Source organism: Pleurodeles waltl, chromosome 7 (assembly GCF_031143425.1).
Source record: "Pleurodeles waltl isolate 20211129_DDA chromosome 7, aPleWal1.hap1.20221129, whole genome shotgun sequence".
Classification (NCBI taxonomy): domain Eukaryota; kingdom Metazoa; phylum Chordata; class Amphibia; order Caudata; family Salamandridae; genus Pleurodeles; species Pleurodeles waltl.
The window spans coordinates 10,792,683-10,808,840 of NC_090446.1; the positions used below are offsets into that span (position 1 = coordinate 10,792,683).

The 16,158-nt window shown below is 48.0% G+C and overlaps 3 non-coding genes across 3 annotated transcripts; all 3 read left to right on the top strand.

Moving 5' to 3' along the window:
• Window positions 1-4,942: 4,942 nt before the first annotated feature.
• TRNAS-AGA (transfer RNA serine (anticodon AGA)) lies at window positions 4,943-5,024 on the top strand. Its single transcript has one exon. It is a non-coding gene; the product is annotated as a tRNA-Ser (tRNA).
• Window positions 5,025-5,246: 222 nt separating this feature from the next.
• Window positions 5,247-5,328, top strand: TRNAS-UGA (transfer RNA serine (anticodon UGA)). Its single transcript has one exon. It is a non-coding gene; the product is annotated as a tRNA-Ser (tRNA).
• A 568-nt stretch (window positions 5,329-5,896) lies between these two features.
• Window positions 5,897-5,978, top strand: TRNAS-CGA (transfer RNA serine (anticodon CGA)). The gene has a single exon. It is a non-coding gene; the product is annotated as a tRNA-Ser (tRNA).
• The last annotated feature ends 10,180 nt before the right edge of the window (window positions 5,979-16,158 follow it).

The following is a 16,158-nucleotide window of genomic DNA, read 5'->3' on the forward strand; positions in this document are numbered from 1 at the left end:
ATGTAGGTGCAGACTCTGGAGGTTGGGGTGTAAAACCTGCCCCTGCGACTGCGAGAGGAGGTCTGCCCTGAGAGGGAGACGGAGCGGAGGGCACAGTGAGAGTTGGAGAAGGTCGGAGTACCATACCCTCCTTGGCCAATCCGGAGCTATTAAGATGACTTGGGCCCGGTCTTGGCGAATTTTCCTCAACACTCGAGGAATCAAGGGTATGGGGGGAAACGCGTAAAGCAACTGGTCGCACCAGGTTATCTGAAACGCGTCCCCCAACGCTCCCTGCATCGGATACTGGAGGCTGCAGAATAACGGGCAATGCGCGTTCTCTAGAGTGGCAAACAGATCTATCCGAGGAAACCCCCATATCTGGAAGATTAGACAGACCTGATCTGGATGGAGACGCCACTCGTGGTCTGCCGAGAATTGGCGACTGAGACTGTCCGCACGTACATTCAAGACCCCGGCCAGATGATTTGCCACCAAGCAAATCTGATGGTCCTTTGCCCAGGACCATAGCCGAAGAGCTTCTCTGCAGAGAAGGTACGACCCTACTCCTCCCTGTTTGTTTATGTACCACATCGTGGTAGTATTGTCCGTCAGGACCTGTACCGACTGACCACGAAGGGATGGGAGGAAGGCCTTGAGAGCCAGACGTACAGCCCGTAACTCCAACAGATTGATATGAAACACCTGTTCCTCTGGAGACCAAAGCCCTTTGATCTCCAGATCCCCCAGATGAGCTCCCCATCCTAGGGTGGAAGCATCCGTTATGACCGTGGCCACTGGTGGCGACTGCGCGAACGGCTTTCCCTGTGAAAGATTGTTGCCCGCAATCCACCACTTCAATTCCACAGCAGCATCTCTGGAGATCTTGACAGTACCTTCTAAATCTCCCTTGTGTTGAGACCACTGCCTTCGGAGGCACCACTGAAGAGCCCTCATGTGCCAGCGAGCATGCGTGACCAACAGAATGCAGGAGGCGAACAGACCGAGCAGACGAAGGACCTTGAGGACTGGAACTACCGCTCCATTTCGAAACATTGGAACCAATTCCTAAATATCTTGAATCCACTGAGGCGGAGGAAAGGCTCGACCCAATGTTGTATCCAGTACTGCCCCTATGAACAGGAGGCGCTGAGAGGGCTCCAGGTGAGATTTGGGCACGTTCACCGAAAAGCCCAGGTCGAACAACAACTGGGTTGTTGACTGCAGATGATGCGACACAAGCTCCGGGGACTTGGCTTTGATCAACCAGTCGTCCAAGTAAGGGAATACTGCTATCCCCTTCCTTCTGAGCTCCGCCGCAACCACTGACATCACCTTTGTGAAGACTCGAGGTGCTGAAGTAAGACCAAACGGGAGGACCGCAAACTGATAGTGCTGCGACCCTACCACAAACCGGAGATACTTCCTGTGCGACTTGAGTATCGGGATATGAAAGTAAGCATCCTGCAAGTCGACAGACACCATCCAATCTTCCTTGTTCAACGCCAAAAGCACCTGTGCTAGGGTCAGCATCTTGAACTTTTCCTGTTTGAGGAACCAATTCAAGATCCTCAGATCCAGGATTGGTCTCAACTGACCATCCTTTTTGGGAATCAGGAAGTATCTTGAGTAACAACCTCGACCCTTTTCCTGCTCTGGGACCAACTCTACCGTGCCCTTTGAAAGGAGGACTTGAACCTCCTGTTCTAGCAACAGGAGGTGTTCTTCTGAACAATAAGATGGGCGGGGCGGGATGAGGGGCGGGAACTCCCGAAAGGGAAGGGCGTAGCCTTTCCCCACAATGCCGAGAACCCAAGTGTCCAATGTGATAGACTTCCACTTGTGGAGAAAATGCTGTAATCTTCCCCCTACAGGAGAGGAGTGAGTGGGAAACGGTGGAAGCCTAAGGCTGCTTCCCCTGCTGCACCCCTCCAGAGGACGAGGAAGAGGCAGAGTGCTGTTGAGAGGCTCCTCTGGTACGGGCCCCACCCCTCCCCCTCCCTCTAAATGACCTATAGGGGAGGGAAGAGGCGGGTTGCTGGAACCTCCCCCGAAAGGAAGAGGAAGAAGAGCCACGCCCAAATCCCCGAAACCTCCTGAAAAATCTAGAAGAGGCAGAGGAAGAAGGAGCTTGCAGTCCTAACGATTTGGCTGTGGCTCTGCTCTCCTTAAATCGTTCCAAGGCCGAATCTGCCTTGGCTCCAAACAGTCTGTCCCCATCAAACGGGAGGTCCAGCAGGGTCGACTGCACATCCGCAGAAAACCCTGAGTTTCGGAGCCAGGCCTGTCTTCTTGCCACCACAGCCGTGCCCATCGCCCTGGCCACCGAGTCGGTCGTGTCCAGCCCAGACTGGATAATCTGGGTCGCGGCAGCCTGGGCGTCCGAGACCACATCCAAGAGACCCTGGGGGAGCTCCGTAAATGAAGACGAAATATCATCCATCAGAGCATGGATGTACCTCCCCAGAATGCACGTTGCGTTGGTGGCCTTCAACGCCAAACTGCATGACGAAAATATTTTCTTGGACTGCGCATCCAGTTTCTTGGAGTCTCTGTCTCCAGGCACCGTCGGGAAGGAACCAGGCGCTGACTTTGAGGAACAAGTGGCTTGCACCACCAAGCTCTCCAGCGTAGGGTGTCTAGAGAGAAAGCCAGGGTCAGATGGTGCAGCTCGATACCTCCTGGCCACAGCCCTCTGAACGGCCGAGGAAGACACCGGCTTCTTCCACACCTCCAACACCGGATCCAGCAAAGCCTCATTAAATGGCAAGAGAGGCTCAGCTGCAGCAGAGGCCGGATGCAATACCTCTGTCAGCAAATTCTGCTTCGCCTCTGCCACCGGCAAAGGCAGGTCCAAAAAGCTCGCTGCCTTCCTCACCACAGCATGAAAGGAAGCAGCCTCCTCCGTATATTCCCCTGGAGATGAAAGGTCCCACTCAGGGGAAGTGTCCAGCCCACTGGCTGTATCCAGACCATGTAGTCCGTCTCCAGAGTCCTCAATCTCTCCCTCCTCTAAGACTCGCTGGTACTCCTGTTCTTCTAAAAGACGGAGAGCACGCCTCCTCGAATGAAGTCTCTCCTCGATACGCGGAGTCGACATGGCCTCCGCCGACGTCGAAGAACGGCGCCGATCTCCAGAAGCATCTGACGCCGCGTCCGGCGCCACAGGCAGCTTCGGCGCCGAGGTAGGAGCCGGAGGACGAGGTCTTGGAGCCGATGGACCAACCGGAGTCACAGGGCAAAATCCTGACTTCGACGGAAGGGCAACCTCCGGGGCCGAAACATCCGAAGCCACCGGAGCGGCCACCGACGCCGACGCCGGCACCGGCGCCGAGCCCACATTCCCAAAAGGGAGAAAGGGCATAAAGGGTGCCGGCCGAAGAGGCGCAGGATCACCCAACGAAAAGGCCAAGGGCCCCGAAGGACCAGCCGCAGCAGCTCCTGGAGCCATCTGCTGAAAGATGGTATACATCGCATTAAGAAACGCGGTACTATCGGCTCCAGGAGTGGGAAAAGCCGGATACTGGGGTGCCTGGATCGAGGGCGACCCCAACGCCGGCCTCGACGTCTGCGACGCCGGAGAAAACACAAGAGGCTGCACCACATCAATCACCGACGCCTGACCAGGCGAAGTCGGTGACGCCGGAGAGGGCAACGGCGTCGATGGATGCGGCGTGACCGTGGGGCTGACCTCCCAAGTCCTCTGACGCCGAGCCGAAGGTGACCTCGAACGAGACACCTTGCTGGAATGACGTTGTGAGTCTCTACGGCGCCGGGAGTCTCGATGACGCCGGTGAGACCTTGGCGAAGAAGACTTCTTATGATGTTTCTCCTTCTTCTTTCACTTTGCCATGAATAACTTGGCCTCACGCTCTTTGAGGGCCTTCGGATTCATGTGTTGACATGAATCGCAAGTCGAGACGTCGTGGTCGGAGCTCAAACACCATAGACAGTCGGAGTGAGGATCTGTAACTGACATCTTGCCCCCACACTCTCGACAGGGCTTGAAACCCGACTTCCTCTGAGACATTATTACCGCAGAGAAGACTACGCAGCAGACAATACACTGTAACCACGAAGGTAACAGTAGCTCCCTCGAAGATAACCCTTTCGAATGCACGGAAAAAAGGGAACTGTCATCGGCACGTCGGCGAGGACCTCTTATTGCCTGTATGACGTCAGACGGCGTCGCGTGGGCTAGAGTGACGTCCTCGTCGACGTGCAGAGACTAGTAAGAAGATTTCCGTCGAATGCTGACGCCATGGGAGTATTCATTAGGTGAGGAATCCACAGGTAGTTGTATCCATCAGAAATCATTTGGCGTCTCCACGAGTATGTTCAAATCCTGCCGACTACGTCAGATGACATTTTTGGGATTCCTCTTCAGGGCCTCCTGCGTGGGAGAACAAGGGAGCAGCCTCTATGCAAAGCAGTCAGTAAAACAGAATATGAAGCAAAGACCATTAAAGCCACAGAAGAAAGATATGAACCCAGGCCAAATGCATCCTGCTCCCCCTCCCTCACCTGGCAGGCACTAGTCTGCAGAGAAACTGAACACGCCCACTCTCCTCCAAGGAGAATTCAGCTCAGGAAACGCCTAGCCTCAGGCCCTAGATTGGACGAGGCACTTCTTTTCATACCTGTAAAGACCAACCCGTCTCTCTGTGGAGTCCATTCATGGCCTCCAAGACAGAAGTTTTGCGATGGTGCCTATCGTGGCTGCCATCTCCCTGACGTTAAAGCTACCACCTCTTCCGGCCTGATTTTTTTCCCCCGTCTCAAAACATGAACATACAAGGAGTGCTAATTTCACATGCATGTCTGCTTTTAGCTTGAGACGCTTTAGAAAGTCTTCTGTGGAATAGGAATGATGTATAGGAGAGCAGAGAAAATGGTCCAGTGAACGGAAAGAAAAAAGACAACGGATGGAGGTAAGGTGCCCTGTTGAGATTCACTTGTGTGGGTAGTTGTGGCCGAGTGGTTAAGGCGATGGACTAGAAATCCATTGGGGTATCCCTGCGCAGGTTCAAATCCTGCCAACTACGCTGTCCCTTTTGTGAACAGTATTTTCCCATAATTCTTTGAAATACCTTCTGGCATAAATGCGGGCTCCAAAAGCAGGACTAATAGGGTCAGCGGCCTGGGAGGGCTCAAACTTTTGCCATTGTGGCCTTCCTCTCTAGAAAAGGACAGCTTCTGTCCAGAGGCTAGACCACCAGCAGAAATAGAAACGAGCTACGTTGAAAATGGACCATAGCTTTAAGCAAGTAGTCGTGGCCGAGTGGTTAAGGCGATGGACTTGAAATCCATTGGGGTCTCCCCGCGTAGGTTCAAATCCTGCCAACTACGTGCTACTTCACCCTTGGTGATATTTTATACTTCATATTAAATGGCATCTGCACAAGCAGGCCGAATATAGCTATCAGTCTCAATAGAGCTAAGGAAGGCGAAACACTGGGCAGGGAATGGGATCAAAAGAGTGGCCGGAGAAGGCATGAGACTACCTGTCTGGCACTCCTGCCACTTGTGCACCCCAGCTGTCGAGAAGACACATGTCGAGTAATAGCCAAGGAGATTGGGAAAGAACTTCAGTTATCATCTCGCCAGTAAGTTCCATCTGAGGTATCAGATGCATGAAGGAAGTAGCCTTATTGTGGCGTCTAACAGTGTCATTATTTTCCTAAAGTCATAACTGCATTCTTTTACAACCTCCTTTTTGCTTTTCTCTGGCCAGGAACATGAACTTTATAATAGTGCCTTTGAGTCACGTCAGTATGCAGGTATGGACCGAGTGTGTTTTTTGCAGTAGAACGGATAGGCAAAGATGGGAAGGCAGTGGAGCAGAGTGAACTGAGGGAAAGAAAAAGACTGCTGTGAGAGTGAGAACCTCAGCTCAAGTGACAGCCAACCCTCGTGAGTAGTCGTGGCCGAGTGGTTAAGGTGATGGACTCGAAATCAATTGAGGTGTCCCCGCACAGGTTCAAATCCTGCCGACTATGTCGGTGCTCTTTCACAATGATGTGTTAGGTTTTTCCTTGGATGCCTCCTTTCCCAAAAATAAGCCTGTATTATTCAACAACGTTGAGAGCACAGGTAAAACAAAGACAAGAATGTGAAACAATGCACTGTGCAATGCCAGCATGAAAACTCTCAAGGAGTACGCTGCCCAGGCCTACTGCTTCTCAGACACTGTATCTGTCTATTTTGGGGAGCTGCAGAGAACCCTTGCCTGTGCTTTTCGAGCCTGCTGTCTGGGGTGGGTGCCTGGATAAATTGTTGTTGGGAAGGACAAGGCAGCTAGCTCCTCTACAGGGGTCAATTTAGGAGGTTGGTGGGAAGCACAGAAAGGGGCAGGAAGGAAGCTCTCTGCTGTTGCTTCTCGGCCTAGGCAGAGCTGCAGGTGTGGTTAAAAAGGATTGGCGTTTGGCCAGGTCCCAGACCACAGTGCAACCTAGGGCAACAAGAGAGGTGAGGCTACTGAGGCTGTAGTGTGGTTAGTTTTACGTATTCATTGCGCTTTAGCTTCAGGCTTTAGGCCTTTGTGCACTTTGCCCTGAATATATTTTATTCATTTGCTGACAGCTTAGAGCCTCTGTGTACTTTGCTCTACATGCTTTTTATTAGGCTTCGTACTGTTATTTTTCAAATAGCCAGTTCTACGGTGTTGTTTTTTATTCATATCACACTGTTTTGCCTACTTCAGCACTGGAGTTCTCCATAACATATTTACTCTGTGCTTCAGTCAAGGATACAGTCTGGTACATTGCCGATAGACGTGGTAAGAGTTTAGACTTGGCATTCCTGCGTAGGGACATTTTGTGATCACGATGACATGTTAGTTATAAAATCACTTCCTTGTCCCAATACACGCAAGAGGGAGATTCCGACCAGGGAACCACAACTTGACGATGACTGCCTCGTTGCAGATGCTGAACCAAGATTACAGGTCTTTGCTCAGGTATGAGGGCTGATGTCTCCACAGTGATTCTAATAGGCAAGCTAGAAGCTTAACATGCTGTGCTCTAGATAGAACAAGCAGAGGGAGAGTAGAAACTGTTTGACAATATGATAGCTTTGTTTTTATGTTTTACTCTCCTGGTAACTATTACAATCCTACTGTGTTGTATCGTTCTGGTTATTCCGGCTCACGCCTTAATATCTAAAATACAGTCGTTTTATTAAAACATTATATAAAACTTATACTGTCTTTGTCATTTGTATATGAGATCATATTGGAAATAAGAGAGTTGGTTTGGATCTGAGTAACCACGACTTCCCTGAGAAGTTCCAAAGATGTCATGCGCTCGGCTGCCAAATCATTCCTTCCACATGGGAGAAATGAGGCACTGCTAGTTAGCTGGAGCAAAAACCGGATTTAGGGTGACAGAGTTCTTTACACGTGGGTCAGACTCAGTCCCCCACACCGTCATAGATCCTGCTACCTAGAAATCCAGTAGTCTCATTTAGAATAATGAGAGCCCACGCGACATGGCGCCCAACGTTTGGTCTGGCTCTAATGATTAGGTCCGACTGACTCTCTTGGTCTCATATATATTTTGACTCCTCGGTTCCGTACACGGAGACGTCCGTGGGGCTGAGGGTTTCCGCCGCCACGGCATAGGTGCTTCCTGTTGCTTAGTGGTTGGTTGTTCAAGCTTGAACTTTGAAAGGAAAAACCCCGATATTGGTGTGCCTTCTCTGACCTGAAGCCGTTTTTTATAAAATGGCGAATCCTAATGTAGTGAACATAGCAATTAATATGCGACATCCGCTCACGGGACATCTGTTGACACATGGACTGACAGTCCAGGGGGGTCCAGTCACTTTTGTGGTGGACGCCCATGCAGCCTATAGAACAGAACTTTTTTATTCTTGGGTCGGATTTCCAGCAGTGGATGGGGGAACAAATACTTTTCACGAATACACAGTTGCGAATGTCCCTGGACAATACAGGGCTTACGCTTATTTAGAAATACCTCTATCTTGATGGCGCCCTCCCACACACAGTAGCACAAGTTAGGTTGGGTCCACTGAGTAATGATGGTCCTACCTGGCCTTTATTGGCTACATATACACCACATCCTGCGGTTGCTCAATGGGCAGTGGTTGAAGTTCGTCGTTTATATACAGAATTAACGACTACATATAGACGATTAGTTCAGTTTGTCATGCAGACACTAAATACGAATGCAGCGCGTGCTGCTCCAGCGCACCCACAGGCTGTGGTTCCGGGTATTAATCCGGCCACTGTGCACTCGGTAATGGGTAAGGTGCCGGCTAAACGAGAGGAGACTCCATTTTGGCTGGCGCAAAAAATTAATACGCTGGAAGCAGTATTTCCCCATACGGGACCTGAGGATAAACATAGAATTTTGACGATGTGTTTGCCGTACGGGATGGTTCCTCCGGTGGACCTTTGTAATACCTGGGGCACGGTGTTTGCCGCGCTCTACACTACGGCACACGGTACACCGACATTAGCTAATTTACCGGACGTACTTAAACAGATTCAGGATGAATATGGGGCTGCCCCTGCCTTGGATTTGGGCATGCAGTTGCTGGGCAATTTTGCCACAGTTTCTTCTATTATTTTGAGTAATCTCAAAGGAGAGGCAGTAGCACTAGCGGTGCGAATGCGTCTTCGGGATGTTCCGCTGCTTAATCAGGAGCGGGAGCTTCCGAGAATAATAGCGGAAACATATTCTAGTATTGGTCATGATAGCCTAGGGGCTAGACCACAAAAACCCCAGTTACAGGGTAAAAATAATAAAGATAATGCTAAACAGCAACAACCTGAAGGTTCGAAAAAGCGCTGGGAAAAGAAACAGCAAACACCTAAGAAAGATGGTGGACAGTCTCCGCAACCGGAGACACCACAAAATAAGTATAATCTCAGGAATAGGGATACTTTGAAGACGGCTGATAGATATCAATACACTGATACACGCCAATCTCGTTCCTTTCAGGACTCCTCGGAAAAGAGAAGTGAGAGAGTTGGGCGGTCAGAGCGGAGGACGGAGTACGTGAAACCGAGACAGGATTCACAACGCTCAGCGGAGGTTTCTATTAAACAAGAAGAGAAACCACTGCAACAAAAACAGCAATTTAAGAAGAAGAAAGTGGCAGCTGTCTCAGTCAGACATGCCGCTCAAGAAGAGAGTTCTCTTGACGAACAAGACATGGGCATTAGCACTGTTAGACAGCGCGGCAGAGGTCACAATAGTTCGCCGGAGTCTTCTAGAGCATCTGGAGGTGAAAGCAACTGATGACTTCATACAAGTCGAGACGGCGGATATGCGAGTCTCTGATCCTGATAGAGTATATGAAGTGACTCTGCGATTGGAAGGGGACATTGACCGTATTATAAACGCCATTTTTTGGGACCATGTGGTAAAATCATATGATGTTCTGTTGGCCGAACAACATTGGCCACCTGACTTTGTTCGCGACTGTCCAGTTGGGGAGGAGGTTATTAAACCTTCCTTCTCACCACTTGTTCCGAGAGAACTCGCGGAGTCCTATAGTAAATCATGGGCTCTAGCACAGGCTCCCGCCTTGTATAGAAATAATGTGGGGTGGGACAGACAATCACCTTATCATGTAATTCCAATAAAAGACGAACCTCAGCCACAACCGCAATATCCTATCAAATTTGAAGCTAGGGCATCGGTTAGAAAAATTCTTACACAATTGGAGTATTAGGGTATAATTGAGCCCTGTGTCTCGCCGATGAATAATCCCTTGTTTCCGGTTGCTAAACCGGACCATTCATATAGGATAGTGGTGGATTACCGACATTTGAATAGTCATACACGCACATATGCAATACAGAATTCACACAGCGCAGCGCTTATGAATAATATAGTGCGTAAAAAATATAAAACAACATTAGATATCTCGAATGGATTTTTCTGCCAGAATATAGCGCCCGAGAGTCGGGACTATACCTGTTTCAGTGCGTTTGGCTCTCAGAATTTTTTGTTGTTGTTTGCCTCAGGGGTATAAGAATAGCCCAGGACTGTTTTCGGCTCGTGTAACTGAAATGCTGCATGAGTTCGACCCTGAAGCATTATCATATGTTGATGACATATATCTGACAGATGATGAGATTCTGCAACATCTAAGGCGCGTATCGCGCATTGTTGTGGGGTTTGCTGATATTGGCTATAAGTTTAATTTTAAGAAATCAAAGATTGCCTTCCTCAGCGTCATTTTCCTGGGATATGAGTTGTCGAGTGAGGGCAAGAGCCTAGCGCCACATTTTTTGGAAAAATGTGCTTTATTGCAGCCTCCTAATACGGTTCGGAAGCTCCAGTCATTGTTGGGGTTTCTGAATTTTGGCAGAACTTACATTCCTGATTATGCAACGCGTATCAAACCATTATACGAGTTGATTCGCCCGAATTTTTCGAGTACATTTTTGACGATTGAACATACACACATACTGCGAGAATTACAGAGTGATCTCTTAGCAGTTAAACACTTACACACACGGGACAATAAGACACATTTAGTGATCAGGGTGATACCTGGGGCTGTTGGGTTTACTTATGTCACCTTTAATGAAGGGGAGACTGTCCCGATTGCATACAAGTCTCACTTGTATTCTGCTGCAGAGCAACGTTTTGCAGAAACTGAGAAAATTCTCACTGAAGTACAGATGGCTGTTATTAAAGAAAGACCGCTGGCCCAGGGTCAACGCATTGTTGTCGTTTCCCCGGTTCCGGCCTTAGAGGCTGTTACAAAAGCCGAGTGTTCCTAATTCGAAAGCTTTACACCCGCGATGGATACAATGGGCTACGTCTTTGACAGCCACTGATGTAGATTATGTATTTGACCCTAAACTGCAGACTCAAGAATTTCTTCAATACGAAATAGAATACCCTGTTCCTGCTGGTACGTTGCCTATTGACCAATATGAAGTGGTCATGTATACTGATGGCTCTACGCAACCAGCGGTTGGGACTAAACAACAGTATTCTGCTGCATGTGCAGTGGTGAGCGGCACTGTGGAGGGGGAAGTGTTCTGCCCCCGACATACTTATACTAAAGCCTTGGGAGATTGCACGGCACAGCTGGCTGAGCTCAAAGCTCTATTGTTAGCGTTGGAGCACGCGGATCCGGCACTTTTAACCTTGCTGGTCTGTGACTCCTACTACTGTGTGCAGTCTTTCAACGAATATTTACACTATTGGAAGATGAATGGGTTCAGAGATTCTAAAGGCAACTCCATTAAACATAAAATGTTGTGGGGTAAGGTTGCGGATCTGAAGGAAACGCTTCCTAATGTCCATGTTGTACATACACTTGGACACCAGCGCGTTGGAATACACGTTGCTGGGAATACTTTGGCTGATGAAGCCGCGAAATCGGCAGTGGCTGTCGCCACTGTGGCCGCAGTGACTCGTTCGAGTTCCAAACCAGACACAGACATTTCGGCTGCCATAAAGGCTACGGCTGATGGCACGCCCTTTCCTAAAGGATTTCCTTCAAAATATAGTTACTGCTTGAATGGTGCGCTAAATGCTACTGTTACAATTCCAGGCATTGGTGTACGTGAAATTCCCAATAAGATTGAGAGACCTCGATTGATTTCTGCAGCACATGAGGGGGTGGCTTCTGCACATGCTGGGGTGGCTGCCACGATTTCACTTTTACAGGCTCGTTACTGGTCGCCTGGTCTCTATAAAGAGACGAAGCAATATGTCCTTTGTTGTGACGTTTGTCAACAAATTAAAGCGTCGTCGGCTAGACGCCCGCAGCAGACGCCCCTTCTGATTTCAAATAAACCATTACAGTGTGTGTACTTGGATCATTGTGGTCCGCTGACGGCAGATAGTGCATACAAATATATATTGGTTGCTGTAGATTCGTGCTCCAGATTTGTATGGGTATGGCCACAACGCTCGGCTGACGCTTGCACTGTTATTAAAGATTTGCACATCTTTGTCGATATATTTGCAGTTGCGGCTTTTCATTCAGACCAGGACCCTGCTTTTGCCTCTAAGGCATTCAGGGACACCATGGCTTTGTTGGGGGTCCAACTCCAATTCTCGTCTCCATTTCATCCCGAGGGAAATTCTGTTGTGGAGCGTTTAAATCGTGATTTAAAGCAGTCCTTAACGGCCAGAGTTATAGGTACGGGTCGTGGTTGGCTAGCCCACCTATATGGAGTACAGAGAGCACTTAATAACTTGCCTAGAAGGTCACTGGGGGGTCGTACTTCATATGAGTCCCTGTTTGGAACACGAATGTATGTTCCTGATGTAGATGGTCCTGGTGTGGAGGCGGCAGATACTCCCTTTGACATAAATGATCGTGTCACTGTTTTGCAGGATTTACAACAATTCCGTGAAGATAACTCTTCTGCCAGTGCTGCCTCCTCAGGAATTAAGGATGGAGCCAGTAACACCTACTGGTTGGATACCCAGGATTGTGGATCTAGTGCGTGAAAAGGTCGCAGTTAAAAAAGGATTTGGTCCTTCTTATCGAGAACCTGTCCCTGTGTTGGGGGTAAGCGGCACGAGAACTGTGATTTTACCGCCGCTGCGAGGGGCCAAAGGAAATCGCTTTGTTTCCATTGATAATGTCAAGTTACAACATGTGGCCGATTCTGCACAGCAGACCAAGAGGGACACCCAGTAGTTCCGGAATCCCTCTCACTACTGGGGAAGAGGTCCCGCTGCAGGTGATTTTCACCGACACTGTTTCCTCTCCGAGCTTGGGGAGGGTGGATGATGATCTTGCGATTGTTCCACCGACGGCGATTAATATGGAATCTTGTGATCAAATTGCTGTACGTTCTACTGACGTTTCTGAACATGTGGTTTATAGCGTGCCACGGCGAGAGCCTCCATCTGTTTCTTCGTTCACAGTTGCACCTTTTGCTAGAACTGCTTCTGGCTGCTTCGACAACGCTGATAATGATGGGTCCGGCTCCTCGTCCTCGATGTCTTCTGTCCACGGTCCACGACGGCTGCTGGGATGGCTTAAACAAACATATTTTGTTTTCCCTTGGAACTATTTTTGGCTGTTTTTGGCCGTGATGACTATTATATTATGGTTGGGATTTGTGGTTACTTTTTTTCTGATAATACATGGTCATTTTCTTCCTGATCGATCTGACATTGAGCACGTGGAGACTGTGTTAAAACCGCATTTTTCGTCTCATATGGTTCGAAGAGACTTGTCCACAGTGAACATTTCTGCTATACCAGTTCCGGATGGAATTGTGTGGGATAAAGTAATGTTTGATATATATGGTCCCACTGAATTGATTCAAATACCGTATGTCCTCAAATTATCAATGAATGATATTGTTATACCTGACATTGTTTCTGATGATTGGGATGTGAAGACAGTAGATTCTATGCTAACGGATTTGCAATATTATACTGTCTATGACGATGAAGATGCTTACCAGTTTAGAGATAATCATGGTGACATGTTTTGTTACAACTATTATGGACACCACTTTATTCATAAAGCTAGTAGCCCTAAGCCCATGTTTAATTATGTGCAATGGGAACATTGCTCGACTCCTCCACAAGGGAGTTCAAAAACGTATTATGAAAAATTCGCATATTTTGCTGGGCATGATCCACGGAATGCTAGGTCCTACTATTTTAAAGTTACACCGTATTCTAATAAGCAAATGTTATTGACCGATACTAAATTACTGTATTCCAATTTGTTTGTATCTAAACTGTTGGTCAAGGGATATGAATACTGGTTCAAAACTGTTGACTTGAAAAGTGTTTGGGGTACGAAAAATTGGCAAATGCAAGGCAGGGACACGTTATTTAGAGCATGTATTATCCCTGTGCAGATGATTTTCCTCAATGACACAGTACAACAGACTAGCTGTTTGGGCTTAGCGACGATTAGGGAGTTGACTTTGCCTAGTATACCTGTCCCTTCTAAATTAAAAAATTGGCAGCACTATGTGAATGCTACTTTCAGTGACTTTACACATTGGGTCCAGAATGCTACGCTTAACACTTCATCGTTACATCCAGGCGGGTGCTTATTATGGCCTGTAGACACTAATATGTGTCATCAACGTTTTGTCACCTCTTCAGGGGGGTTCAGGACTAGTAGGGCAGACCCTCGTTACGTTTCACCAGAACATGCTGATATTATAACTACATACAGTGTGGGGAAGCTTTGTCAGCAATGGTTGAAGTCATCCACGCTGGATGCAGTTAAGTCACATCTCATGTTACTGTCTAATAATACTGATTTACAAGATTTTTTATCAGGTCCCAAAGTACCACGGAAGAAAAGGTTCTTATACGAGGTTTATAATGAGATTTGGAAGCTTTCACAACAAGAGGCTGAAGCCTGGTTGAGGCAGATTGATCAAGAAAATCTGATGCAGACTTTGTCTACTGTTGATAATGGCATGCATACCCTTTCTGAACGTGTTACACGATTGACAGCATTGTTTCCTCTGCCATTGACATTATTAAATCGGACATGTCTTCTTTATATCATGGGCAGAGTCAGACGCGGTCCATCATGCAGCTGGGTTGGACTCTTCAGACCTTGAAGGCGGGTCGCGTTCCATGGCAGCACGTTCGTGCCAGAGAGATCTTTATCTCTTTTAATTTGACTCATCAACAACAACTGATGGCTAAAAAGGAAGCGACATATGTTATGTTAAATATTGAGAAATTAGAGAAACTGCCTTTCACGGTAGCTGAGATTCCGTCAGCTGAATGGTTGATCCATGGGGTTATTAATTTGCCTATCTCTACTTTGCAATTTACTTCGTGTTTGAAGCACATTCCGGTTGGTAGATTTGAACTATTGGGAGACAGTTACATACACGAGGTGTGGGACCTTCCCTTTCAGTACAGATGTGTTAATGGTTTGAAGGAGGTTTTTCTTAGCGGCAGCGAATGCGAAGCTTCTGTCAGCCATTCAATGGTTTGTAAACAGCTGTCCTTGCACGGGGCGTGTAACGCTTCGATTGCTAACTTAGCTTGTTATCTGAAGGGAGTTCCAGTCCCGGTTATTAAAAACACTTTCCAGGTGCTTTCTAACGGCAGTTACATTGTTCTTAACAGCGAACGCTGCTGTGGCATGCGTGCCGGAATAGTTTACATCGTCGTTGTCAACAAGGCCGTTACGTGCTGCGGGAATGTGTTGTTTCCCCCCACTCAATTTAGGGAGGTAGCGGAAATCTGGCCTCATATTGCTACTTCCAAGGTTGATTTCGACAAGTTGAGTCGGCTAAAAGCTTTATTGTTTCAAAAGCATGTGGCCCTTACATCTGCTAGCGAGACCTACGCACTTCAGGTGGCAAGGTCATCGGCGGAGATACAGTCCCTTTTGAATACTAACTTTCCAAATCACTTCGGTGAACTTGTGGGACGTATATTTAATGCATCCAGCACTGCTGGTATTGCAAATTTTTTCAAAGTCGTTGGTGTTGGTTTTGCTCATACCTTCTCTTCTATATTCGGTTTGATACCTTCGGCTATACATTCTATTTTCGGAAGCATTTTTGGGGGTTTCCCGATTACTTTGGCTTTATTGGCTGGAGTTTTGCTGTTGTTGCTATTTTTTCGCAATGGCTGTCCCGTCACGACGAGATCCTGTATTGCTGCTCCCATCAGCGCAGCTGTGTCGTGAACGCATGATGCAGCATTTTGGAGCGACACTCCTGGGACATTTGGAGTGCGACTGGTCTCTGTCATTCAGACTGGTTTTGCATTGTGTGCAACCCGTGTTTCGATGCCTTTGGTGCTCGTTTGAACATGCACTGGCTCTCTGTCTCTCATTGCAGCGCCCTCCAATGGTCGATACTGATCTGTTGATGTTCCCGATTAGGGCTCATTCCCAGACTTGTGCACTACGGATGCGTATGCTTCGTGAGGCAGTTTATGAGATTCCCTTCCTGGAGGAAGATGGTATTGTCTCTTTCATAGGCCCTGCACGTGGTGCCGCCCTGAATGGTTTTGGGGCTTTGGATCACACCTGCTCCATGGTACTTTGTGGCGTGGATCTTCCGATATTGACATATATCGAAGTGGAGGAACTCCTGCGTTCTATTGCTTCTATCTGACGATTGGATTTTTTACAAAATTGACACTATATTGAATTTGGCTTTATGATCACATGTTACCTAAATTTATGACTTTGTTGTCTTCTCACCTTGTCGAAATATTTTTT